Source organism: Bison bison, unplaced genomic scaffold (genome assembly GCF_000754665.1).
Source record: "Bison bison bison isolate TAMUID 2011002044 unplaced genomic scaffold, Bison_UMD1.0 scf7180017864354, whole genome shotgun sequence".
Lineage (NCBI taxonomy): Eukaryota > Metazoa > Chordata > Mammalia > Artiodactyla > Bovidae > Bison > Bison bison.
This window is the reverse complement of record NW_011494926.1, coordinates 3,857,884-3,869,311: the sequence shown is the minus strand read 5'-3', so window position 1 is coordinate 3,869,311 and position 11,428 is coordinate 3,857,884.

The following is an 11,428-nucleotide window of genomic DNA, read 5'->3' as shown; positions in this document are numbered from 1 at the left end:
CTGTATGCAGGTCAGGAAGCAACAGTTAGAACTGGACATGGAACAACAAACTGGTTCCAAATAGGAAAAGGAGCACATCAAGGCTGTATATTGTCACCCTGCTTACTTAACTTCTATTCAGAGTACATGATGAGAAACGCTGGAAGAAGCACAAGCTGGAATCAAGATTGCCAGGAGAAATACCAATAACCTCAGATATACAGATGACACCACCTTAATGGCAGAAAGTGAAGAGGAACTAAAAAGCCTCTTGATAAAAGTGAAAGAGGAGAGTGAAAAAGTTGGCTTAAAGCTCAACATTCAGAAAACGAAGATCATGGCATCCGGTCCCATCACTTCATGGGAAATAGATGGGGAAACAGTGGAAACAGTGGCTGACTTTATTTTCTCAGGCTCCAAAATCACTGCAGATGGTGATTGCAGCCATGAAATTAAAAGATACTTACTCCTTGGAAGGAAAGTTATGACCAACCTAGACAGCATATTCAAAAGCAGAGACATTACTTTGCCAACAAAGGTCCATCTAGTCAAGGCTATGGTTTTTCCAGTGATCATGTATGGATGTGAGAGTTGGACTATAAAGAAAGCTGAGTGCCGAAGAATTGATGCTTTTGAACTGTGGTGTTGGAGAAGACTCTTGAGAGTCCCTTGGACTACAAGGAGATCCAACCAGTCCATCCTAAAGGAGATCAGTCCTGAATATTCATTGGAAGGACTGATGCTGAAACTGAAACTCCAATACTTTGGCCACCTGATGTGAAGAGCTGACTCATTTGAAAAGACCCTGATGCTGGGAAAGATTGAGGGCAGGAGGATAGGGGATGACAGAGGATGAGATGGTTGGATGGCATCACTGACTCAATGGACATGAGTTTGGGTAGGCCCCAGGAGTTGGTGATGGACAGGGAGGCCTGGCGTGCTGAAGTTCATGGCCTCGCAAAAAGTTGGGCATGACTGAGCTACTGAACTGAACTGAACTGCACCTTCCTTATCCCCTCATTCTATCACTACAGACCCAGAAGGGACTCAGAATATACCTATTCTTCCTGTTAAAGAGGGGATTAATAGGTGTTAAACTGAATTTTTTTTAATAGAAGAATATTTTAAAAGAGAGTGGGGAAAATGTTACTTGGAGAGAAAATTCATTTCAGACTTTACATAAACAAAGAGCCCCACAGCTGTGTAAGAAATGGGGTGCCCCTAGAAGCTCACAACGGTGAGCTGGACCTTCCTTATCCCCTCATTCTATCACTAGAGACCCAGATAGGGACTCAGAATATACCTATTCTTCCTGTTAAAGAGGGGATTAATAGGTGTTAAACTGAATTTTTTTTTTAAGAATAGAAGAATATTTTAAAAGAGAGTGGGGAAAGGAACAATTATTTAAAGAAGGTGTATCTTTTGTTTCCCACAAGAACACAATATTGTCAAAAATATTTTCTTTATAATTAGCATATTACCCAGAAGTCTTTATTCTGGGGTACACATTTGGGCTTTAGCGGTAGAAGAATGACCCAAAGTGTGTGAAGTTTGTGTGTGCGTGTCCCCATGCTTGCAAATTTCTGGACAGTAAGTCCATAGTTTAGATGATATTTTCAAGGGATCAGTGTATCACACCCCCACTGCATACTCTTTTAAATCGCCTCCTCCCCACATTGTATTCCCAGGCCTTCAGACATCAACCCTGCACAAGTTTTGACCAGTCTTTTACTTGTACAACTTGAAAACACTTCACCTCGGGTCACAGCCTTCACTCCTTTTAGTCTATCCTGGGCCTTCTCAAATACCACCCATTTGGCATTCAGATCCCCACGTCATCACTGACCAAGAAGTGCTAAGAACCAATACAGCAATGCTTCCCTCTTTCATTCCCCAAAGAAAAGAATCTGATTTCCATTTCATAGGGTTTCTAAGGCCTCAAACAGGAAACAGACTCAAAACAGATTTTGGAGTCACTGTTCTCTCCTTCCTTGCTTCCTTACTTTCCAAAATAATCTGTTGCCACACAAACCCAAGCTAGGACTGCCAGTGACTTAAAAAGAATAAGATCCACTCTTCAAGTACCGATAGAGTTTCCCACTTGAGAGTTCCGTTGTCCACATCTTCCCTTTGCTGAGGCTGATGACCACAGTGTTTGAATTTACATGCACAGGTTACCCTTGTGAGCTTCTAGGGGCATCCCATTTCTTACACAGATGTGGGGCTCTTTGTTTATGTAAAGTCTGAAATGAATTTTCTCTCCAAGTAGCACTGTCATGCATCATGGAGTCTGGCTTGTTCTGGTTAACCAATGCCCAGGACCCTTTCTTTGCCCTGCTTCTCTATTACTAGGCTCTAGCGATTTGTCACTGCTTTCTTTTTCTATAATACTTGTTAAAGTCTTTATTGCATTTGTTACAACATTGCTCCTGTTTTGGGTTTTTGGCCCCGAGACACGTGGGATCTTAACTCCCTGACCAGGGGTCAAACTCGTACCCTTGCATTGGAAGGCAAAATCTTAACCACTGGACCGCCAGGAAAGTCTACCCTGCTTTCTGAAATATGTCTGCTCCAGTATGTGGTGGGTAAGATTGTAAGATGAGATCCAGTGACCCATACCCTTGTATGAAGCTCTCCCTTTTGAGTTTCAGCAGGACCTGTGAATATGATGGGATAGCCTTGCCTTGATGATATTACGTAGTGAAGGTGAAGGCACTTTGCTGATGCAAAGAGAGATCCCTAACCAGGTGACTTTGAGTTAATCAAAGGGACCACTTTAGGTGAGCCTGACTTAATCAGGTGAACTCTATAAAAGAGGGTTTAGGACTCTCCTGAGCTCAGAGATTTCCATATACTGCTCTTGAAGAAGCAAGTTGCCATGAGTTCTGTAGCTGCAAGGAAATGAACTCTGCCAAGAACCACGTGAGTGTGCAAGAGGACTTGCGCCTCAGACGAACCTGCATCCCCAGCTGACAGTTTCATTGCAGCCTGGTGAGTCTCTGAGTAAAGGATCCCATTAGGCTGTGTCCAGACTCTGACCCACAGAAACTGTGAGAAAGTAAATGTATGTTGTTTTACGTCGTTAAGCTCAAGGCAATCCATTACACAGCATAAAAACTAGCACACAGCACTCGTCACATAACTTTACACCAATGCTTCCTTGGCCTCCCTTGTGGCTCAGCTGGTAAAGAATCTGCCTGCAATGCGGGAGACCTGGGTTGGGAAGAGCCCCTGGAGAAGGGAAAGGCTACCCACCCCAGTATTCTGGCCTGGAGAATTCCATGGACTGTATAACCCATGGGGTCGCAAAGAGTCCGACATGACTGAGCGACTTTAACTTCACTTCAATGCTTCCTTGCTACCTAAATGGGAGTACTATGTTCTTTCCATCTTGGTTTCACCAGTGTCTAGCAGAATGCCTTGTATAGAGTAAATATTTAATAAAATTAATGACGGTTTGTTGTTGCTCAGTCACTAAGTTGTGTCGGACTCTTTGAGACCCCATGGACAGCAGCACAGCAAGGTTCCCTGACCCTCATCATCTCCCAGAGTTTGCTTAAACTCCAGTACGTTAAGTCAGTGATATTATCCAACCATCTCATCCTCTGTTGCCCACTTCTCCTCCTGCCCTCAATGTTTCCCAGCATCAGGGTCTTTGCCAATGAGTTGGCTCTTCACAACAGGTGGCCCAAGTATTGGAGTTTCAGCTTCAGCATCAGTCCTTCTAATGAATACTCATTTCCTTTAGGATTGACTGATTTGACCTCCTTGCAGTCCAAGGGACTCTCAAGAGTCTTTTCCAGCACCATAATTCAAAAACATCAACTCTTGAGTACCCAGTGTTTCTTTGCGGTCCAACTCTCACATCCATACATAACTAAAGGGACAACCATAGCTTTGAACATACAGACCTTTGTCAGCAAAGTGATGTTTCTGCTTTTTAATACACTGTCTAGGTTTGTCATAGCTTTTCTTCTAAGGAGCAAGTGTCTTTTAATTTTGTGGTTGCAGTCACCGTCCGTAGTGATTTTGGAGCCTAAGAAAATAAAATTTGTCATTGTTTCCATTTTCTCCCCATCTATTTGCCATGAAGTGATGGGACCAGATGTTATTATCTTAGTTTTTTGAATGCTGAGTTTTAAGCTAGATTTTTCTTTCACTCTAATCTTTTACCCTCTGCATGAAGCTCTTTAGCTCTTCACTTTCTGTCTGCCATTAGAGTGGCATTATCTGCATATCTGCGGTTGTTGATATTTCTCCAAGCAACTTTAATATTCAGAAAATTAAAAGTTTAAAAATATACTTTTGACCTTTGAAATACTGATTTATATAAACTCTTGGCAATTTTAAACCTCAATGTGTCATGGAAAAATGCTTTCAGTTTTTTTAAAAAATTCTCTCCTATACATATCTTTGAGCTTCACTCATATTTCCCATGGCAAATGAAGGTTCCAGATCTTTGGGAACCTTGACAATTTTTTAAAAATCCCTAGGCTATACTTTGCCTCTACAGCATTCTTCACCAAAATTCTGGAGAGATCTTCACTGAAAGCCATGAATTGGGCTGAGCTTGCCAATTTGGTATCAGATGCTCAAATGGAAAGCTGAAGGAAATGTAAATCTTGAAAGTCAATTTCATCATCTTAGAAAAGGGGAAAAACAGTTAACAGATATAAGTCTGCCATGCTGAATTTTTCAGATGTTAATGTTTAATGCTTAATTTCTCTGTATAGCTCAGGAACCATCGAATGAATTAATATTTCTAATGTACCTAAGGGTAATTTGGTTACAGATGTTAGAAAAATGCAAAAATCTGAGCCTCTAATAAGATTATATAAGAACAGTCATCAAATGAGAGTACAGAAATTTTAAAAAGATATTACAAATGTGACTTTACATGGAGAGACTTTTTAAGTTCTTCAAAATTAATGTTGGACGTAGGTTAAATGTTTTGTATCTGTTTCTCTTACTTGAAGAGGGGAGAACTGAAAGATTAATCTAATTGTACAGATAATGGAAAAGAGAATAAATAAAGCATCCTTTTAATAAATACTTTGAGATCAAGCTCAGAAACTAGACCCTTGGATATAAAAAGTTCCATATTTGATCCTTACTTAATTTTAATGACTACATTTAAATTACACTTTGATAAATTAAAGTGGCTATAATTATAGCATTAACTACTTAGAAAATAATTATCTATTTTGAAGGCTTGTCATTATAGTTCTGTTGAAGCCTCAACCCCCTGGGCATGAGTGTAATACTGAAATCAGAGGTAAAATTCTCAAAAGACAAAAAATAGCGATTTTGTAAGTGAGAGATAAAAAGTTATTACAGGCTAACCCGTTCTCATGTCAGTTTCTTAAATGTGAAAAATATCCAATGAACCCATTAAATACATTTTGACAGACTAACAGCAGGAGGCTTGTTGACCTCTCACCTCATATTGATTTCCCCTTCAGTCGTTTTCCTTGGTGATTTCCACTTTTCCTGCATATATTTTGCCTCCCAGTTCACTCTCCACATGCCACGTCTATAATCATTTGCAGTGGAAACCCACACAGAGCCTCGAACTGCACCAGCACTTCAGGAGAACCTTGAAAACAGAGCAGCCACATTGCTCACCTCTATCATCAGCAAATATGTCTATAAAATGAAGATAGCTTAGACATCTCAATAATGCTGCTGAGCAGATAAACACCTGGGTGAGTCAAAATGGTCATTAATTATTATTTATTCATATGCTCATCAACTCTACTAGCCTTGATTAATGGGCCACTCTGATACCATGACACCAAAATGGAGATGCAAGAAATAAATAGGAAGTGCAGGGCAGACCTTTCTCAGTCTATTTGTTGAAAAATCCTACATATAAGGACCACCTAGGGACAAAAAATCACACAGCAAGATCCTCTATGACCCACCTCCCAGAATAATGAAAATAAAAACAAAAATAAACAAATGGAACCTAATCAAACTTAAAAGCTTTTGCACAATGAAGGAAACTATAAGCAAGGTGAAAAGACAGCACTCAATGGAGAAAATAATGGCAAATGAAACAACTGACAAAGAATTCATCTCCAGAATATATAAGCTGCTCATGCAGCTCAATACCAGAAAAACAACCCAATCAAAAAGTGGGCAAAAGACCGGACAGGCATTTCTTCAAAGAAGACATACAGATGGCTAATAAACACATGAAAAGATGCTCAACATCTCTCATTATTAGAGAAATGCAAATCAAAACCACAATGAGGTATCATCTCACAACTGTCAGAATGGCCATCATCAAAAAGTCTACAAACAATAAATGCTGGAGAGGGTGTGGAGAAAAGGGAATCTTCTTACACTGTTGGTAGGAATGCAAACTGGTACGGCCACTATGGAGAACAGTGTGGAGATTCCTTAAAAACTTGGAATAGAACTGCCATACGGCCCAGCAATCCCACTGCTGGGCATATACCCCAAGGAAACCAGAACTGAAAGAGACACATTTAGCCCAATATTCATTGCAGCACTATTCACAATAGCTAGGACATGGAAACAACCTGTCCTTCCGTAGACGAACGGATAAGGAAGTTTTGGTACATATACACAATGGAATATTACTCAGCTCTAAAAAGGAATGCATCTGAGTCAGCTCTAATGAGGTGGATGAACCTAGAGCCTATTATACAGAGTGAAGTAAGTCAGAAAGAGAAAGACAAATACTGTATATTAACACATATATATGGAATTTAGAAAGACAGTACTGATGATCCTATATGCAGGGCAGCAAAGGAGACACAGACATAAAGAACAGACTTTTGGACTCAGTGGGAGAAGACGAGGGTGGGATGATTTGAGAGAGTAGTACTGAAACATGTACATTGTCATATGTAAAATAGATGACTAGTGCAAGTTCGATGCATGAAACAGGGCACACAAAGCCAGTGCTCTGGGACAACCCAGAGGGATATGGTGCGGAGGGAGTTGGGAAGGCGGTTAAGGCTTGGGGTGGCACATGTATACCTGTGGCTGATTAATGTTGATTATGGCAAAAACCATCACAATATTGTAAAGTAATTAACATCCAATTAAAATAAATTAATTTTAAAAATTAAAAAAAAAGCAATCAGGACAACTTTTATAAATGCCAGGGAACTGTAAAAAAATCTGTGTGAATTAATATTACTCCAAAGGAGTCAAGGAGCAAACGAGAAGAGTCTAGCGTTGTTCTGACTTTGACTTCAGAAAAAGCATGCTTAGATGTCAAGTCTGTTGGCAATAAGGAGTGGTTGGCATGTGAACAATGAGTGTTACCAGATGGAGTCAGACCCAGTAAGGCTGCAACTCAAGCCACAGGGAAAGGTGGAGGCAGGAAGATGCATGTGAAGTGTAAGTGCTTAAAGATTATCTGTATCTGTTACTACAAACAAGAGGGCATCTTCAAAAGGAGAGTAGGTCAAAATGAAATATGTTGGGCACTACAAAAATAATGTTTAAAATTTGCCCCTTTGTTAGTTTCTGTGTTATCTGGTGTTTTTGGCCTTTGAAGGTCTTCAACACAGAGCTCTGGTTTCCTCCAGGCACTGATTTTGAAACAAGACTCACGGCTCTCTCTACCTCCACAAAAGCAAATTGCTCCATGTAGCATTAATGAGTGTTATAGGTTTGGTTGAAGGTTTATTTTGGAGAAGTGCATTACATGTTTACATCAAAAGAAACTAATACAATTCCTGAGGCTTTTCTGTACATTGCTAAGTCCTTTCTTGGCTACCACTCACAGAGAGGGATCTCCTTTCTCCCCACTTTTCACTCGTACAATGTCCAAGCTGCCGTAGGTCCAGCACATGGATCTTCTCCCAGCTTCTCTCTGCTTTCTGTCCTCTTTTTATACAGGGTGAAGCCTTAGCTCCGATTCAGCTCTAGGCTGTCATGCCAACCTGCCTTACCTACTGCTGAATAAAGAACTTCCTACTTTCTAAGTCCACAGGAGATCATACATTAAAGATAATGTTGCCCAAATATTCTCCTGTCACCTAAAGTTTAGAATCTTGGAGGGAGTGTAGTAATTTAGCCTTAATACAGAAAAAAAAAAAAAAAAAAAAGAATGAAAAGTAGTTTATATATTCTCAAGCAATTCCCTTGCCCATTTCTTCAATACCCCAAAGTCTTCCTCTTCTTCCCAGATCCCATTATGGAATGAATATTTGTGTTCTCCTCAAAATTCATACATCAAAGCCCTAACCCCCAATAAGACAGTATTTGGAGATGAGGACTGTAAAGGAGTGACAAAGGTTAAATGAGGTCATAAGGGTGGGTCTAATCCCATAGAGCTGGCACAATGATAAGAAGAGGAAGAGACACAAGAGCCCCCTACCCCCACCCCTCAATCTCGGGAAGACACAGCAAGCAGGTGGCTGGCCATCTGCAAGTTGAGAACTCTCGCCAGAAATCAAACTGGCTGGCACCTTGATCATGAACTCCCAGTCCCCAGAACTGTGAGAAAATACATTCCAGTTGTTTAAACCACCCAGTTGATGGTATTTTATTATGACAGCTATATTAGATTAATACAACCTTGTATTCCAGAATCTCTCCATTCACCCTTAGCAGATCATTTTGCTTCCAGCATCACTGAGAAAATTGAAGTCCTTAAGTATTAATGCCTTTAGCTTCTTCCTGTACTACCTACAAACATCTCCATTTCTTCCTATTCTTTCCTGCTTCTCCTGTCTTAGTGGACTTGCTGACAGGATGTCTGCTCAAGGCTTTTTCCTTTACTCCATGCTGGGATCCACCCCTCTTGCATCCTAGGAGGTGATAGCATCTCCCTGCCTTAGGGCTCTTATTATAAATAAAATATATAAAACCTAAACTCCTTACTGCAGACTACGAGGTTCCCTTCATCTAACCCCATGTTCATCTCTCTGACCTCATCTTCAAACACTATGTAGTTTCTGAATCACTGTGACTTCTTTCTATTTCCCAGTCACACCAAGCTCATATCCTGGGTTCAATCCCTGATCAGGGAGCAAATCTCACACACTGCAACTAAAAGGTTCCACGTGCTGCAATTAAGACCTGGCATGGCCAAATAAATAAATAAAATGTTAAAAAGAAAGAAAGGAAGACTTAGAATGCTTTTCCCCAAAGCATCCCTGGCTAGCTCCTGTTCTCATTCAAATTTCAGCTCAAATGTCAGTTCTTAGAAAGGATTTTTCTGAATGCCCAATATAAAGCCATTCTACAACAAGAAAAATTATAGAAATGAGACCCTCCAGTCTCTAACATATCACTAGTTAACATTATTCTGTTTATGGTGTCTATTCTCCTTGTCCATTGGGTGTCTTTTCTCTACACGATGTAATCGCCATGAGAACAGGGACCTGGACTCGTATTTCATTTCTGTGTCCCTTAAGGTCTTCAGACAATGCATGATGTGCAGTATCAATTCTAAACATCACTGTTGAACTCACCATCTCCTCTCTCCTGTAATCCCAGGAGATCATCTCTGTAGCTAGTCTTCCTCAGCATTAAACCATACTTAACTATTTTCCATCCTAAGAGCAGAAGCTCCCACTTGATGGTGCATCTCCCATTGGTTACTTACCTGTCTATTTCCTTTCCTTCAAAGCTGCACATGCTTTCCTAATGAGGAAGTTAAACTTTCTAGTCCCACCTCTCCCCTCCCTTTCCCTCTTCACTCTACAGTAATTTAACTTTGTGACCCATCCACCCACTCCACTGCCTTTTCCTGAGATGATAAGCGACAATCAGACTCTCGAATTCAGTAGACACTATTCTCTCATCTTACTTGACCAGCTGTGATTTGCATGTGGTTGTCTGTCCCCTTTTTCCTGAAATTCTCTCCTTCGATTTTTATGAAGCTACATTCTCCTAGAACTTCCTTTTTCACCTCCTCTTTATTGATTTGTCCTCTCCTTCATAGGGGCTTCCCTGGTAGCTCAGATGGTAAAGAATCTACCTGCAATGTGGGAGACCTGGGTTCGATCCCTGGGTTGGAAAGATCCTCTGAAGAAGGGAAAGACTACCCACTCTAGTATTCTTGCCTGGAGAGTTTCATGGACAGAGGAGCCTGGAAGGCTACTGTCCATGGGGTCGCAAAGAATCAGACACGACTGAGCAATGAACACTTCACTTTTCATATATGGTTTCTCTTCCTTAACAATCCTTATGGCTTGCAGCTCTAGTCTTCCAGGGGCCCATCAGGAAGTGCTCAGATGTGAAGGAGCTACAGGTAATTAATGGGGAAGGGGTGCAGCAGACTCTAGGGAGTGCAGAATGCTTCCTGTCCCTTGCAGAAGGCACTCAAATCCAAGATTTTTTAAATGCTGTACTAGCCCAACAAACTCTATCTGTGGACAAATGGAGAGCACTTATTTGTAGTCTGCACATCACATGCTGCTGTTTCTTGGGGCTTTTCCCTGTGTGCAAGCTCAGTCGTTTCAGTCGTGTCCGACTCTTTGTGACACTGTGGGCTGTAGCCCACCAGGCTCCTCTGTCCATCGGATTCTCCAGGCAAGAATACAGGAGTGGGTTGCCATGCCCTCCTCCAGGGGATCTTCTTGACCCAGAGATGGAACTTGCATCTCTTGCATCTCCTGCATTGCCAGGCAGGTTCTTTGCCACTTATTGCCTCCGGTGGTGGTGGTGGGGGTGGGGGAGGCCTGTTCCCTGGGTCTCTGCTTTCTACTGCATATACTCTAATTAAGTAGCATCACTCACATCTACAGTCCTAACTACCGTGGATGTTTCCCTGATTCTGAGTTTCTATTTCATCAGTCCTGTATAGCACAGAGATTAAGACACTGGTACAGAGTCAGACAGATTTGAAGTTGAGTCCCTTCTCAGTCATTTGTCAGTTCTCTGATCTCAGGCAAAATAGTTCATTCTCTGAGCCTCAGTCTTCTTAAATGTGAAATGAGGATGGTAATAATACTCATTCTTATGAGTCTTTTCTTTTTCTATTTATATTTCTTTTCTAAAATGTATTTGTTTTTAATCAAAGGATAATTGCTTTACAATATTGTGTTGGTTTCTGCCACACAGCAACATGAATCAGCCATAGGTGTACCTATCTCCCTTTCCTCTTGAATCTCCCTCCCACCTCCCTCTGCATCCCACCCCTCTAGTTGTTACAGAGCCCTGGTTTGAGTTCCATGAGATACAGCAAATTCCCACTGGCTATCTATTTTACCTATGGTGGTGTATATGTCTTCATGCTACTCAGTCACTCTTACGAGTCTTTTTTTGAAAATATTTATTCATTTATTTAGTTATTTATTTGACTGCATCAGGTCTTAGCTGTGGCACTCAGGATCTTTAGTTGTGACACATGGGTTCAGTATTTGGGCGCTCGGGCTCAGTTTCTCTGCAGCAAGTGGGATCTTAATCCCCTGATCAGGGATGGAACCTGCATCCCCTGCATTGCAAGGCAGATTCT